Raw genomic sequence first — 13,595 nt, 5'->3', positions numbered from 1 at the left:
GAGAAAACTTATCAATGAGAACTTATGAATTCCTTCCAGGCTAATATGGTTTGATAGACCAAGACCTCCCTAAAGGTCACCGTGAACACCCCCAAATATTACTTCACCCAACAAAAAGCAGGAAGCAGTTTGGAAAGAACTATATTCAAATTCCCAAATATTGTTTGTAAATGTTTGCTTACATTTAAAGGGGAAGATGCCATAGAGATTTGCATTGATATGGATCTTGGTTTATTGATACAAATTTAAGATCAATTTTGTTATATATATATATATGAATATATATATATATATATATATATATATATATATATATATATATATATTCTACTCTTGCTTAAGGTATTATGTTTGTGAAGATCATTTAAAATGTAATGGATAATTAAGAAATACAGGTTAAAAGATAATGATCTATAATAGTCAAGCTTGTTGTCATGATAGGTTTTCTAGATTACAGAGATGTATTTCAGATGAATAGAGATTCTTCAGATCTTTCAAAGACTACAGAATATGGCATTTAAATTGTTTTAAAAACTTAGGACTTTTCATGACAATGAGACAATCTGCTCCTGGCAGCACCAATTACTTCAAGAGTAAGATGGACATCAAAGAGGCTCGTTATGGAGTTGGTTAGTCATTTGGACAAGAAACTGCTCTTTCCTGGACTGCTTGATGTTATGCTATATGAACTGGACATGCAGGACCCACAGAAAAATGATTGCTGAATTTGTCTAAAGAAGGTGAGATGGTCCTTCAGGGTTCCTGCTTCATGAAAGAGTCCGCCAGATATTTTTCAGGAAACAGAAGTAAGTGACTGATAAACTGTCAGTATAGGTGGAATTGTCCTTGAAATTTCTTGTTTCATAGAAAAGTCTGCTGGATACTATGGACCTGTAGGCTAAAGATGGGTGCCCGCAACATTACAGAAGAACTTTGGGTGACTGTCAAGACAGCAAGATGTCTCTGTCCATTCTAGAGTTTTGGAGATTTCTTACAATGCACTTCCTGCTTACTTAGGTAATATTATAAGTTTCTGGAGTCTTCAATGGAGTTGAAGAATGGTTATATAGTTTTCCTACAGTTATGATAAAAGATAAAGTAAATATAAATATTATAACTGTAATTCGTGCTTGATACCTATCTTGTTATATGTAATTTTACTCTGTTAAAGTTAAAACCTTCCTTTTTATTTAAACAGAAAATGGGAAATGGTGTGGGAAGTTCTTATGTATTGGTTTTGCTTTTGTTGATTAATGAATAAAGATGTTTCAGGAAGTGGCTTAGCAGAATAGGGTTAGGCAGAAAAAATAAACTGAATGCTGGGAGAAAGAAGGCAGAATCAGTGAGATGTCATGTAGCTGCCAGTGGAGGAGACAGATACTGAAACTTTGCCAATGAGGCATAACCTTGTGATGATGCACAGATGGATGGAGATGGGTTAGTTTAGCATATAAGAACTACCTAGAAATACGCTTAAGCTATTGGTCAAACAGTATTGCAAATAATAGTTTCTGTGTGATTATTTTGTGTCTGAGCACTCAGGATGAAACGAGCAAATTCTAGCCAACACAATTCTTTTTTTTAAAAAAAATCTTTTTCTCTTTTTCATTAATAGTTTTTAATACATTCTTTTTCCATTTTACATAGCTATCCCTTTCCCGCTCCCTTTTTTCTTCCATTCCACCCTTTTCTCCACCCCACCCACCATCCACTTCTCAGAAAGGGTAAGGCTTTCCATAAGGGATCAATAAAGTCTAATACTTCAATTTGAGGCAAGATCAAGCCCCCCCCATAATATTTAGGCTGAGCAAGATATCCCTTCAAAGAGAATGTGCTCCTAAATACCAGTTCAAGCACTAGGGATAAATCTTGGACCCACTGCCAGTGTCCCTACAAACTACCCAAGACCTACAACTGTTCCCCACATTCTGTGGGTCTAGATAGGTCTGATGCAAGGTTCCCCTTTTATCAGTCCAGAGTCAGTGAGCTCTCACTAGCTCAGGTCAGCTGTTTCTGTGGATATTACTATCATGATCTTAACCTCTTTGCTCATATTATCACTTCTCCCTCTCTTGGACTGGTCTCTGGTATCTCTGCCCAGTTTTTTGCTGTAGATCTCAGTATCTACTTCCATCAGTAGCTGGTTGAAAGTTCTATTAAGACAATTAAGGTAGTCATTAATCCGATTACAGGAGCAGGCTAGTTTATGCATCCTCTCCACTGCTGCTTAGAGTCTTAGCTGGACTCATCCTTCTGGATACCTGGGAATTTCCCTAGTGTTATTTTTTTCACTAGTCCTTTAATGGCTCCCTCAATCAAGATAGCCCTTTCCTTTCTCTCCCTCACTGTCCTTCCCCCTTCTTGAGCATCCCATTCTCTCATGCTTTTTATAGACCTTGACAGAACAATACTAAACTCCTTATGCAATGTCAAAAATCTAGGATAGTTAAAACAATCCTGTACAATAGAACTTCCTGAGGTATCACCATTGCTGATTTCAAGCTCTACTATGAATAATAGCAATACAAACCACGTGATATTGAGATAAAAACAGGAAAATTGTTCAATGTAATTGAATTGAAGACACAGAAGTAAATCCACTCACCTATGGACGCTTGATTTTTGAAAAAGAAGCCAAAATTATACAATGGAAAACAGAATGCATCTTCAACAAATGGTGTTGGCCTTCTTGGACATCTGCATGTAGAAGAATTCAAATAGATCCATATCTATTATTCTTAAGAAAACTCAAATCCAAGTGGATCATAGACATCATCATAAAAACAGAAACACTGAGCCTAGAAGAGAAAATGGGAAATAATCTAGAGTATATTGGGACAATAGATGACTTCTTTAACAGAATACCAAGAGTGCAGCAACTAAGATTTTCAATTAATAAATGCAAAGTTAGCAGCTGGAAGAGATGGCTCAGCAGTTAGGAGGAGCATGGTCTGTACTGCCAAAGAACCACGATTATTTCCTAGCACCCACCTGACAACTCTCAACCATCTGGAACTCTAGCTCTAGGGGACTTGACATCCTCACACAGACTTGCATGCAGGCAAAACATGAATGCACATAAAATAAAGGTAAATAAGTCATTAAGAAATTTTAAAATGAGACCTCATGGAACCGAAAAGTTTCTATAAGGTTAAGAACAGCACCATTCGGACAAAAAATAGCCTATAGAATGGGAAAAGATTTTTATCAACTCTACATCTGACAGAGGACTGATATCAAAATATGTAAAAAAAATCAATAAACTAGACATCAACAAACCAAAAATCCAATTAAAAGTGGGGCACAGATCTAAATAGAGAAAAATTTCCTCAACAGAAGAAATTCAAATGGCTGAGAAATACTTAAAGAAATATTCAGCATTCTTACACATCAGGGAAATGCAAATCAAAATGATTTTGAGATTATATCTTATTCCTTAAAGAATGGCTAATATCAATAACATAAGTGACAGTCATGATGGTCAGGATGTAGATTAAGGGGAACACTCTTCCACTGCTGTTGGGAATGGAAACGTGTATAATCACTTAAGGAAATCACTATGGTAGTTGCTCAGAAAGTTAGTAATTGATCCACCTTCAAGACTGAACTATACCTCTAATGGTAATATACCCAAATGATGCTCCATCTTATCTCTCACAAGGACACTTGCTCGACCATGTTAATAGCAGCTTTATTCATAATTGTCAGAAATTGGAACCAACCTAGATGTCCCTCAGTTAAAGAACGAATAAAGAAAATGTGGTGCATTTGTATAATAGAGTAATAGGCAACTGTTAAAAAGCAATGACATCATGAAATTTGTGGGCAAATGGGTGGAAATAGAAAAAAATATCCTGAGTGAGTGAAGTGACCCAGACTCAGAAAGACATACATGGTATGTACTTACTTATAGGTAAATATTATCTATAAAATAAAAGATCATTATGTTAACATCCACAGACCTAGAGAAGGAAAGTAACAGAGGGCAGACTCAAGTATCTCCCTGGGAAGGAAAAGTAGAATAGACTTTGCTAGCAGACTTGGGGATGGTTGGGTTGAGAATAGGAGGGATAAACTTGGGGAGAACATTGGGGAAAATGACTGGAATTTCAGGGCATTCTGGGGGTGAGGTGGAAACCTAGTGCAATGGAAACTCTATGGAATCTATGAGAGTTAACGTTAGCAAAGACTCCTAGTAATAAGGGACACAGAGCCTGAACCATGCATCCTCTGTAATAAGGAAAGTACTCAAGTGGAGGAATTGGGGTATCAACTCAGTCACAAAATCTTTGACCTACAGTTTGTCCTGCCTATAGTGTTTTCTGGAACAAAAACCTAGCAGAAGCCTCATTGAAGAGACCAGAGTGACTTCATACAGAAACCAATAGGAGCAGATGCAGAGTCCCACAGCAAACATTACGAGGATTTTAGAGCATCCTGAGGAGTAGAGGAAGAACGATTGGAGGAACCAGAGTGGTCAGGGACACCAAGAGAACTTGGCCCACAGAATCAATTGACCAGTACTCATGGAAGCTCACAGAGATTAGGGAGTATATAGTGGTCTGACCTAAGTTCTCTGCATTTACATTATGGCTAATTAGCTTGATCTTCTTATGGGGTTCATAACAGTGGAAGATGGGGCACTCACTGGCTCTTTGCCTACTTATAGGATCCTTTTCCTTCTACTGGGGTGTCCTGCTGTTATGGTATGTACCTGATCATGTAGCATATTATGCAATATTTGGTTGATGTCAGTTTGAGACCCTGCTCTTTTCTGAGGGGAGATAGTGGGAACATGGATCTAGGGGATAGAGGAGATGGGTGGGAGAGATTGGTGGAGTTGAGGTAGGGGAAACCGCAGTTGGAATGTAATGTATGAGAAAGTATTAATAGTAATAAATGTACTACTCTGGTGTCAGTATTTGTCTTAGAGTTTTTATTGCTGTGAAGAGGCACTATGATCATAGCAACATTTATAAAGAAAATATTTAAGTGGGGGCTGGCTTACAATTCAGAGGTTTAGTTCACTATCATCAATACTTTGTACTGAACACTGATTTGACTTAAATAAGGTAAGACAAGAAGAAATTAGAGAAATAGGTAGCACTCTGACAAAGTTAAGGGAGGGAAATATTTTAAAGTGGTTTGATGTGGTTGTGTGTTAACTAGTTTTCTGTATTTGTTACTAAATATCCAAGATGGATAAGCTTAAAGGATAAAATGTTTATTTAGCCCAGTTTCTAAAACCTCAGCTCTTGTTCACTTTTTACTTATTTACCTGCCTATAGTAAAACCAAGTATTGTATTGGGGAGTTCATAGTGAGGTGAATCTGTTCAATTCATGCAATACAGAAGCAAAAATAATTCTGTCTAAAAGCCTTTTTTTTCCTTAGAACTTGTTAATAAATGATGCCATACATCTTTCAAATCATTTATAAAGACATAGCTCTCATGAGCTAAAAAAAACTCCCTAAAATCCTGTCTTTAAAACACTTTTGCTTTAAACACATGAGGCATTTAACATCCAAGCAACAATGAGTTACATAGGAATATGTAATATGTTTAAGTATCTTAAACCACATACAATATTAGAATCTATCTCAAATATACAAAGTAAAAGAGAAGCTCCCTCTATTCAAAAGCAAAACAACAAAGGATGCAAAGGTACCAACTGTTTTTAGTTGAACTGATGATCAGCATAAAATCATCTAACAATTTGGCAAAAATATGTTCCTCGCAGATGTATGTTAGCACATAAAGATGAAGTTGGTAGTATAAGACTTTTGAACTTTGGAATGCCATATATGAGACTACTGTGAGGAAAATTGATTCCTGTCACACTATGATCTGCTGTAAATATGTATAATCTTTATGAAAACAATGTCAAGTCCCCACTAATAAAAGTAAAATTCCCATGATTCAGTGGTACCACTGTTGGGTATTAAAAGGAAATTAAATAAGTATTTTGAACAAGATACCTGCAGTTCCATGCTATAGTACCAATTATTTGCTGTAGCTGACTTGTGTCATAAACTTAAATGAGATAATAGAAAATATCCTAATCTAAGGTAACACTGGAACAAAAGGAATCAACGTCATTTGCAGTCACATGAAGGGGCTTCTAGAATATAACATATTTTGGTTTACTTGAGGCACCATGGAATTAAACCTAAATGCATTGAAGCTGAGTCTAAAAATTTGTGACAGAATATATGTAGCATTTAACCTTTTACTATCTTATACGTCTACTTCTGGAAACTGAATAAATATGTGGACTGTATTGTAATGCCTCCATATTCATGCTAATTTTTTGCAACTAAACCTTCCACTTCAATTTCTGTTTGTTTCTTTGTCTGTGTTTGTTTCTCTGTCTATGTGTGTTTGTGTGTGTCCATGTGTACACATATATGTAAGTCTAGTTAAGGTAACCATAGCTGTTGTATGTTCAGGATTGTAAGGAGCTTGTCATTTAATAAACAGCATTCAATTGCTTCTTTTCCATCCTCTGATTCTATATACTTCAATGATTTTTTTCTTGGACCTTGGGGTGGGTGAAACAGATGCAACATTTAGGGTTGAGCCCTCAATGGTCACTTACTCTCTCCCTCTGACCAGTTACGAGTTTCTGCATTAATTATTTTTCACTTCAAGAAAAAGCTTCCCTGACCTAATATGAGAGTGACACAAATATGTAGCTCTCAAGCTACAAGTTCATTTAGTACATTCTCCCCCATGTCTCATGTCCTCCATCCCTAGAGAATGTTGTTGGTTATCCCCATATTTGTTAGATATCTATTGTATTAGTGGGCATGCCTTGCCTAGCTTGTCAGAACTGTAGCATACTGAATTCAGTACTTGGTAAAACCATTGGTTTCCTTTCTTCCCTAACAGCCTATGTAGGACCTTTAAACACAATGAAAGTTATGCAGCAGTGAGGAACTTTCTAGGCAGTTGGAGATTGATTTTTCTGGGTCCTGCAAGCAAAGTCTGTGGTGTATTCAGAAATACAGTTTACCATCTAGTTATTGTGAATAGCTACAAGCAGGGGCAATAGTGTATATTGTTTTGGAAGCCTCTGAGGTCTTCCCAGTTAAAAACTCAAATGAAATTTTCACATATCTGACATTGAGATTTTCATTCAGAAATGTATGACTTCTGAAGACAGTATTATAAACTTATGCAGATGTCTTGCATTTGCAATTCTTGCTTACCAAGTTATATATTTATTGAGTCTATAAGGTAATAGGTTTACATATGAGTTTTCCATACAAGTTTATCTTTGGCACACCTTCTCACTTTTCCACCTTTCCCCTAGGCGTTATGATATGATTCACTTACCTAGATCATACAAACCATAGTTAATGACACAGTTAAATTTTACAAGGATATTAATTTACTTATGAATCTTGATAATCTACCAATGATCATTTGTTGTAGTATATCTATACCGTGAAGATCAATAAGTCATCATTTAAAATAAAAATTATCATATTTGTCTATATCTTTATTGCTTTGTAAAATGTCTAGTACATATAGTTAATATTCAATGACTAATTATTCAAAACATCCAAAATATTCATTCTTGAATAAACTTACAAAGACTGTCCATCAGGACAAATGAATAAAAGAGACAAACTTATTGACTCTTGGGTATAAGGCACTGTTCTAAGAACTTTATAAGAACAATTCAATTAATCTATTTGGGAAACAAAAACAAAATAATTAAGAGATAGCCTATATTTGAAAGCAGTTTAGAGTGAAGAATTTAAATATCTTACCTCATATCCCCAGTGCATATTTAAGAAAGAAAGAGTAGATCTCAGGAAATGACAATAAATTTAGGAATGCTTCACTAAGTTAGAAAAAATAAAATTCATGGTAAGCCCTTTTAATGTTTAAGGCCTATGTTAATCATTCACTAATAATCCTTTCCCTTGCCTTGGAAGCTTTCAAAGTTAAATGGTAGAAGGCCAGAAAGAAGTATAATCTGACAACCTGGTTCAAGTAATACCCTAGAAATTTTAACTATTGAAATTAAAGTATGTGATTCTAGAAAAACCATATCTACTGGCTGCACTATTCATTAGAATAATGCCTTCCCTGACATCTGGAAAGGAGTTTATGAAACTTTGTCATTCTTTTTACTGGATATTTGGATAATTTCCATTCTTCTGAATTAGATGTGGGTAACTTTTAAGTAAAATACAAATCATGTAATCATGATATAGAAAAAAAAGTGAAGGGGAATAGTTACAAAAATAACTCTCTTTCTGGAGGAATGGTAATGAAACCTAACTTGCTCAGTGATTGGCAAGGATATGAGAGAGGATTCAATTAGCAAGGGAAGAAGAGAGAGGAGGGAGGCAAGAGAGAGAAGTAAATAGGGACTATGTGGAGATAATGGGTTTTAGGGGAACAGAGTGGTAACAGGGAATCATTATTCAGTTATTTAGTCATGCGAGGCAAGTATTCTATTACTGAGCTTTATACACAGCCCATTTATATTACTTTAAAAGATTAAATGAAATAACATATATCACATGGTGTATACTTTGTTATCTGATAAACTACATTATTCTATTTTATTATTTACTAATTGGAAAAAGTTGTAAGTTTAATTGTGACATTTTTCTAACATTTCTTTAGAACAGCTTGGCAATATTTACCTTGTCTAATACCTTTTTCTATGCCCTTTGTTAATCATTAAAACAGCCCTGTCATTTAGTAACTTATGTCATCAGTTTTAGCTGAAGAAAAGTTGCTGAGGTGTTGATTATCCAAGGAAGTTAGGTCTAAAAGTAAGCAAAACTACATCAGCCAAAATGTTACTATTGTACCATTGATAGTAATAATAATAATGATGATAATGATAATGATGATGATGATAATTAGTAGATATATGCATGTAATTTGGCTGAATTATCTATTTATCAGGACCATTAGCTAAACACATGTATCCTAAATTCAAATTGTTAAATTTTAATCTTAGCTTCATCACTTACAATCACTATAATCTTAATACCTCTGAGCCTCAGTTTTCCTGTCTCTGAAACATGGAGATTTAAGCCTTTCTATACAGTTAATAATATAACTATATGTATAAAAGATGCCCACTATAACAACAAACAAATAAAACATGTTCTGGAAAGCTAGTTATTACTTATTATTAATGAGAAAAATATATAGCCCATATGCTATGATTTTCATAAGCAACTATCTTTCTGTATATATATTTTCTAAGTTAAAAATTTAACATGCTGACATTGCATATAAAGCTGACACCTTTGGCCCACCCACTCAAAATAAAACATGGGCTTCTAATGTTTTTCCTTCAGTTGTAGTAACAGATTTGCAGGGACATATCCTCACTTACTGATCTTGTCTTTTAAATAAGGTCTCTTTTTGGCAGAAAGAAAGTCAGTATGGATACAACCTACTTTACCTTTCAAACACTTGACTCCATGAATAAAATATTCTAGGATTATCCTGACAACTTATGGTCACAAATGAAAGTAATCACACCCAGTCCAATTGATTTATCCCTTCTCCTTTCAGATCCATTCCTTAAACGAAAGATTCTTTTAAATCTTGTCATTCATTGATGATAGTTTTTCAATAATGAAATACCTGTGTTACAATGAGAAATAAAAAAATCTATATTTGACCATAAATCCTATGTAGGGAAAAAGTAAATATTCACTGTATTTTAATAACACGTGTGTGTGTGTGTGTGTGTGTGTGTGTGTGTATACCCCAGGTTTTCATATCTGTGCATTTCTTGAACAACCAGTCGAGAAAACATGATTTCTAAAAGCATAAATACATTGATTGAGTTTTTATTCAATAAAAAGAACAATAGTCATTAAAATGTTCAGTTAAACAACTACTCCTGATCAACTTCTTTCTTTATTTCCTAAAAATGATCCCACAGAGGAAAACTAAACCCTGTGGTCACTATTACCACTAAACAAGGAACATATTTATAATTTCTTTTCAATTTATTTTACTAAATATCATGTATTTATGGAATACTTTTTATTAGAATATGTTGAAATTCTTGCATTTTCTATAATCTTTACAATCTATGCTCACTAATATAATGAGTTCTTTCAAATTTTAGACCTTTATATAAAGTTAACATCAATGACATATATTATTACTTTCATTAACTCTATAAAATTATAAATAAAAGATGTAGCAAAATAAAAGTGGCAGAGGTTTGGTTTGCATTGTAGAAAACTTTTAGGCAAAAAATAAGTAATTGCCTATTGACAATTCACAGGAAAACTCTACACTGCTTCTTTGAACAATCTATATCTGATAAATACTACTGAAAGAAAATTAAGTTCATTGAACATCTTAGTTCTTGGGTCTAATTAAGAATAAATAGAGTAAATATAAACATTAAATGGTTGCCTTTATTTATTGAAAATTGTTTGTGATTATTATTTTTATTTATTTTCCCTTTATAACCACAAAACTACTTTCCTAGTGTTTTACTCGGCCTCATCTTACTGTTCAAAAAGGGAGCCTTTACTACTTCTGGGCCTTCATTCATTAACAGATTACATCTATATTTTCATGGTTATGTAGTTATAAAGCCACTTCCCAACAACCATGTTTACTATGTAACCCAGGCTGCCCTCAAGCTCATGACAATCTGTTTGCTTCAGTCTCATAATTGTTTGTATTACTGGACTGAGCCATCACATATAGTTTCAAATGTCCTTACATATCAAAAAACACTCTGAAAATCATTTTATTAAAAATACATATTCATATAATAACAAAAACATATACATATGTGATTCAATGACATATTTTGAAACATATGTTTTTTTTAAAACATAAAATCACACTTATTGATATATCTATTGCCTTACCATCTTACTTTTGTCTGAGTAAGATATATATATATATATATATTTATAAGATATAGATATATAAGATATATATCTTATACACATATAAGTATATATTCTTATATATATATATATATTCCTTTAGAAACTTTAAAATGAGAAACAAAATCTTTGATGCCAATTAATTTATTTCTCTTTTGTTAGAGTTTAAAGATGTTAGAAGCGGATGACCTGGCTGAGGTAAATCTATTTTCTGACTGGTTACTCTAAAGAAGATAAAAAAAATTGTGGAAATTTTCCTTGCCAAAGAATTAAGTTTGCATTTGAATTGAAGTTTGATGTTTTACCTTCTCTACCAAGAACACAAATCAAACTATACAAATAAGGGTATTTATACAGATAAGTTAAGTATTTAAACTTAACTCAAAGAGCTTGCTTCTAATTATGATTAATTTTTAAATTATTAAAAAAATGAACCTTTGGGATTAGACTTAATCCCCTCATTGTAGTTAATCATTGAAGGGCGTTGGGACAGGAACACAAACAGGGCAGGAACATGGAGGCAAAAACTAATGCCAAGGTCATGGAGTGAGGCAAATTACTGGCTTGTTCATCATGGTAAGCTCAGCCTGCTTTCTTAAAAACCCCAGGACCACAAGTCTAGAGATGGTACCACTCACCATGGGCTGGGCCCTCCCCCATCAATCATTAATAGAGAAAACTCCTTACAATTTGAAATTATAGAAGCATTTTTCTTTCATTTGAGGTTCCCTCCTCTTAGATGACTCCGGCTAGTGCAAAGTTGACCTAAAATTAGCCAACATTTATTAAATAATTTATTAAAGTTAAAAGTAGCTAAAATATATGCCAGTCAGTATTTGGGCAAAAGACCATAGTCTTATTTGGATCAAATCCTGCACTTTACAAAATGGGCAACAGATAAAGCCTTTCAACACACTTTTAATCCAGCTGCCTTTTTTCATCTCACTGACCAAAATAGTACACTAGGTAGTGAGTCTTGCCTGCTTTATGCTCAGGAAAAACAATTTTGAAGAAACAAACCAGAGCACTGTTTCCTGTAAGACAATTAATATTCTTCAAAAGCAGACAGGTTATTATTTATATGAGTATTAATTTAAGAATAATTAAGGTTAAACAACTTTAAATGCAGGGGCAATAAAGTAGCAAGAAAATGGTCAGTAAAGAGCCGTATATGTTTTGCTGCAAATCAAAGAAAGGTAATTGCATAGCAGAAGGAAAAGAAAAAATAAAAAATTTAGGTTAAGGAGATATTATATGACAAATACTCTGAAATGTTCATATATACATATGATCTCATATATCCTCAAAACAATCATTTGGGATTCATAATATCAAACTGTTTAATAGCTCAACATAGATCCACTGCATACTTGGAACTGGAGTAGTGTGCATGGCTCAGAGGCAATGAATGAACCTCCTCTACCATGTTGGAAGGAGCGAGGCAAGCAGACAATGCTGTATATACCCTAGCAATCCCACTGCTTAGATTCTTAAGAAACGCTTAGCTTTTAAGAAGTGCTTCTTGTCAGAAAATGTTACAGATACACAATAGAAACAGATTCAGATGGAAAAGACCTCTAAACGGGTCACAGTGTTGGATAAATGTACATAGGCTTGGGAGAGAGAAGAAAAAGAATATAGACCGTGATAAAAAGAAGTAAATAATTTCAAAAAAGGTAAAGTCTTTAAGGAGACAGAAGACAGAAAGTCATAGATTAAAAGAAATAGAAAAATAAGCCATGTAAAGACGAACTATACACAGATTCTGGATTGTGTATATTATTGCGTTTTCTTTGAATTTTTTGACTGTGAAGGAGCTTAGAACAGAGGGACATTTAATTGTATGGACTGCTAAACTAAATCAGCATATATATTATAAAGGTATCTTGACTTCAGAATTTGGGTCTAAGGATATGTTACTTTGGAAAATATGTTCTTTTGTTTCCAAAGAGGATGAGAACCTGTGGATTCATTTCAAGCTAATGTAGTTTGATGGACTAAGAATCCCCCAAAAACTCACTGTGAACACCCCAAAAAATAAACAGCAGTAAGTAGTTTAGAGAGAACTATGCCCAAATTTCATAGATGATAAAGGGATATGCAATAGAGATTTGCATTGGTATGGGGCTTGCCCTATTGATACAAATTTAAGGTCAATGTTGTTATATGTATATTTCTGATGTTGATTAAGGTATTGTGTTTGTCCAGCTTATTTAAAAATAATAGTCAAGTTTGTAGTTATGTTAGTTAGATTTTCTAGATGTATAGAAATGTGTTTCAAATGGATAAGTATTGTTCAAACCTCCCAAAGACTACAGAATAAGCATTTAAAATGTTTTAAGAGCTTAAGACTTTTCATGACAAAGAGACACATCTGCTCCTGACATCCGATTACTTCAAGAGGAAGATAGGCATTAGCCATTTGGGCAAGAAATTGTTTTTGCCTGGACTGCTTCATGGTATGTGAACTGGATATTCAGGGCCCACAGAGAAAGGACTGCTAGACAATCCTTTGTGGTTCCTGCTTCCTGAATGAGTCTGTCAGACATTCTGCAGGACATAGATACTATGGGCCTGTAAGTTGAAGACAGATGTTCCAATGATACAGAAGAATGCTGGGTGACTGTCCAGTCAGCAAGATGTCTTTGTCAATTCTAGAGTTTTGGAAAATTCTTACAATGCACTTCTTGT

At 34.1% G+C, this 13,595-nt stretch overlaps 1 long non-coding RNA gene across 1 annotated transcript in view; it reads right to left on the bottom strand.

The window, feature by feature from the left end:
- LOC146889166 (uncharacterized) overlaps nucleotides 1-7,872 on the bottom strand; it is a 42,970-nt gene extending 35,098 nt beyond the window's left edge. The window contains exons 1-2 of the long non-coding RNA XR_015000245.1: nucleotides 7,779-7,872; nucleotides 2,606-2,798 (exon numbers count right to left, since the gene is read on the bottom strand). This is a non-coding gene — a long non-coding RNA (uncharacterized LOC146889166). The remainder of the gene's footprint in view (nucleotides 1-2,605; nucleotides 2,799-7,778) is intronic.
- Between the last annotated feature and the right edge of the window lie 5,723 nt (nucleotides 7,873-13,595).

The sequence above is a fragment of the Myodes glareolus genome, chromosome X (genome assembly GCF_982192425.1).
Source record: "Myodes glareolus chromosome X, mMyoGla1.1, whole genome shotgun sequence".
In the NCBI taxonomy this organism is placed as follows: Eukaryota; Metazoa; Chordata; class Mammalia; order Rodentia; family Cricetidae; genus Myodes; species Myodes glareolus.
Note: the sequence above shows the minus strand (reverse complement) of the source record. Positions and strands in the feature narration are given on the sequence as shown.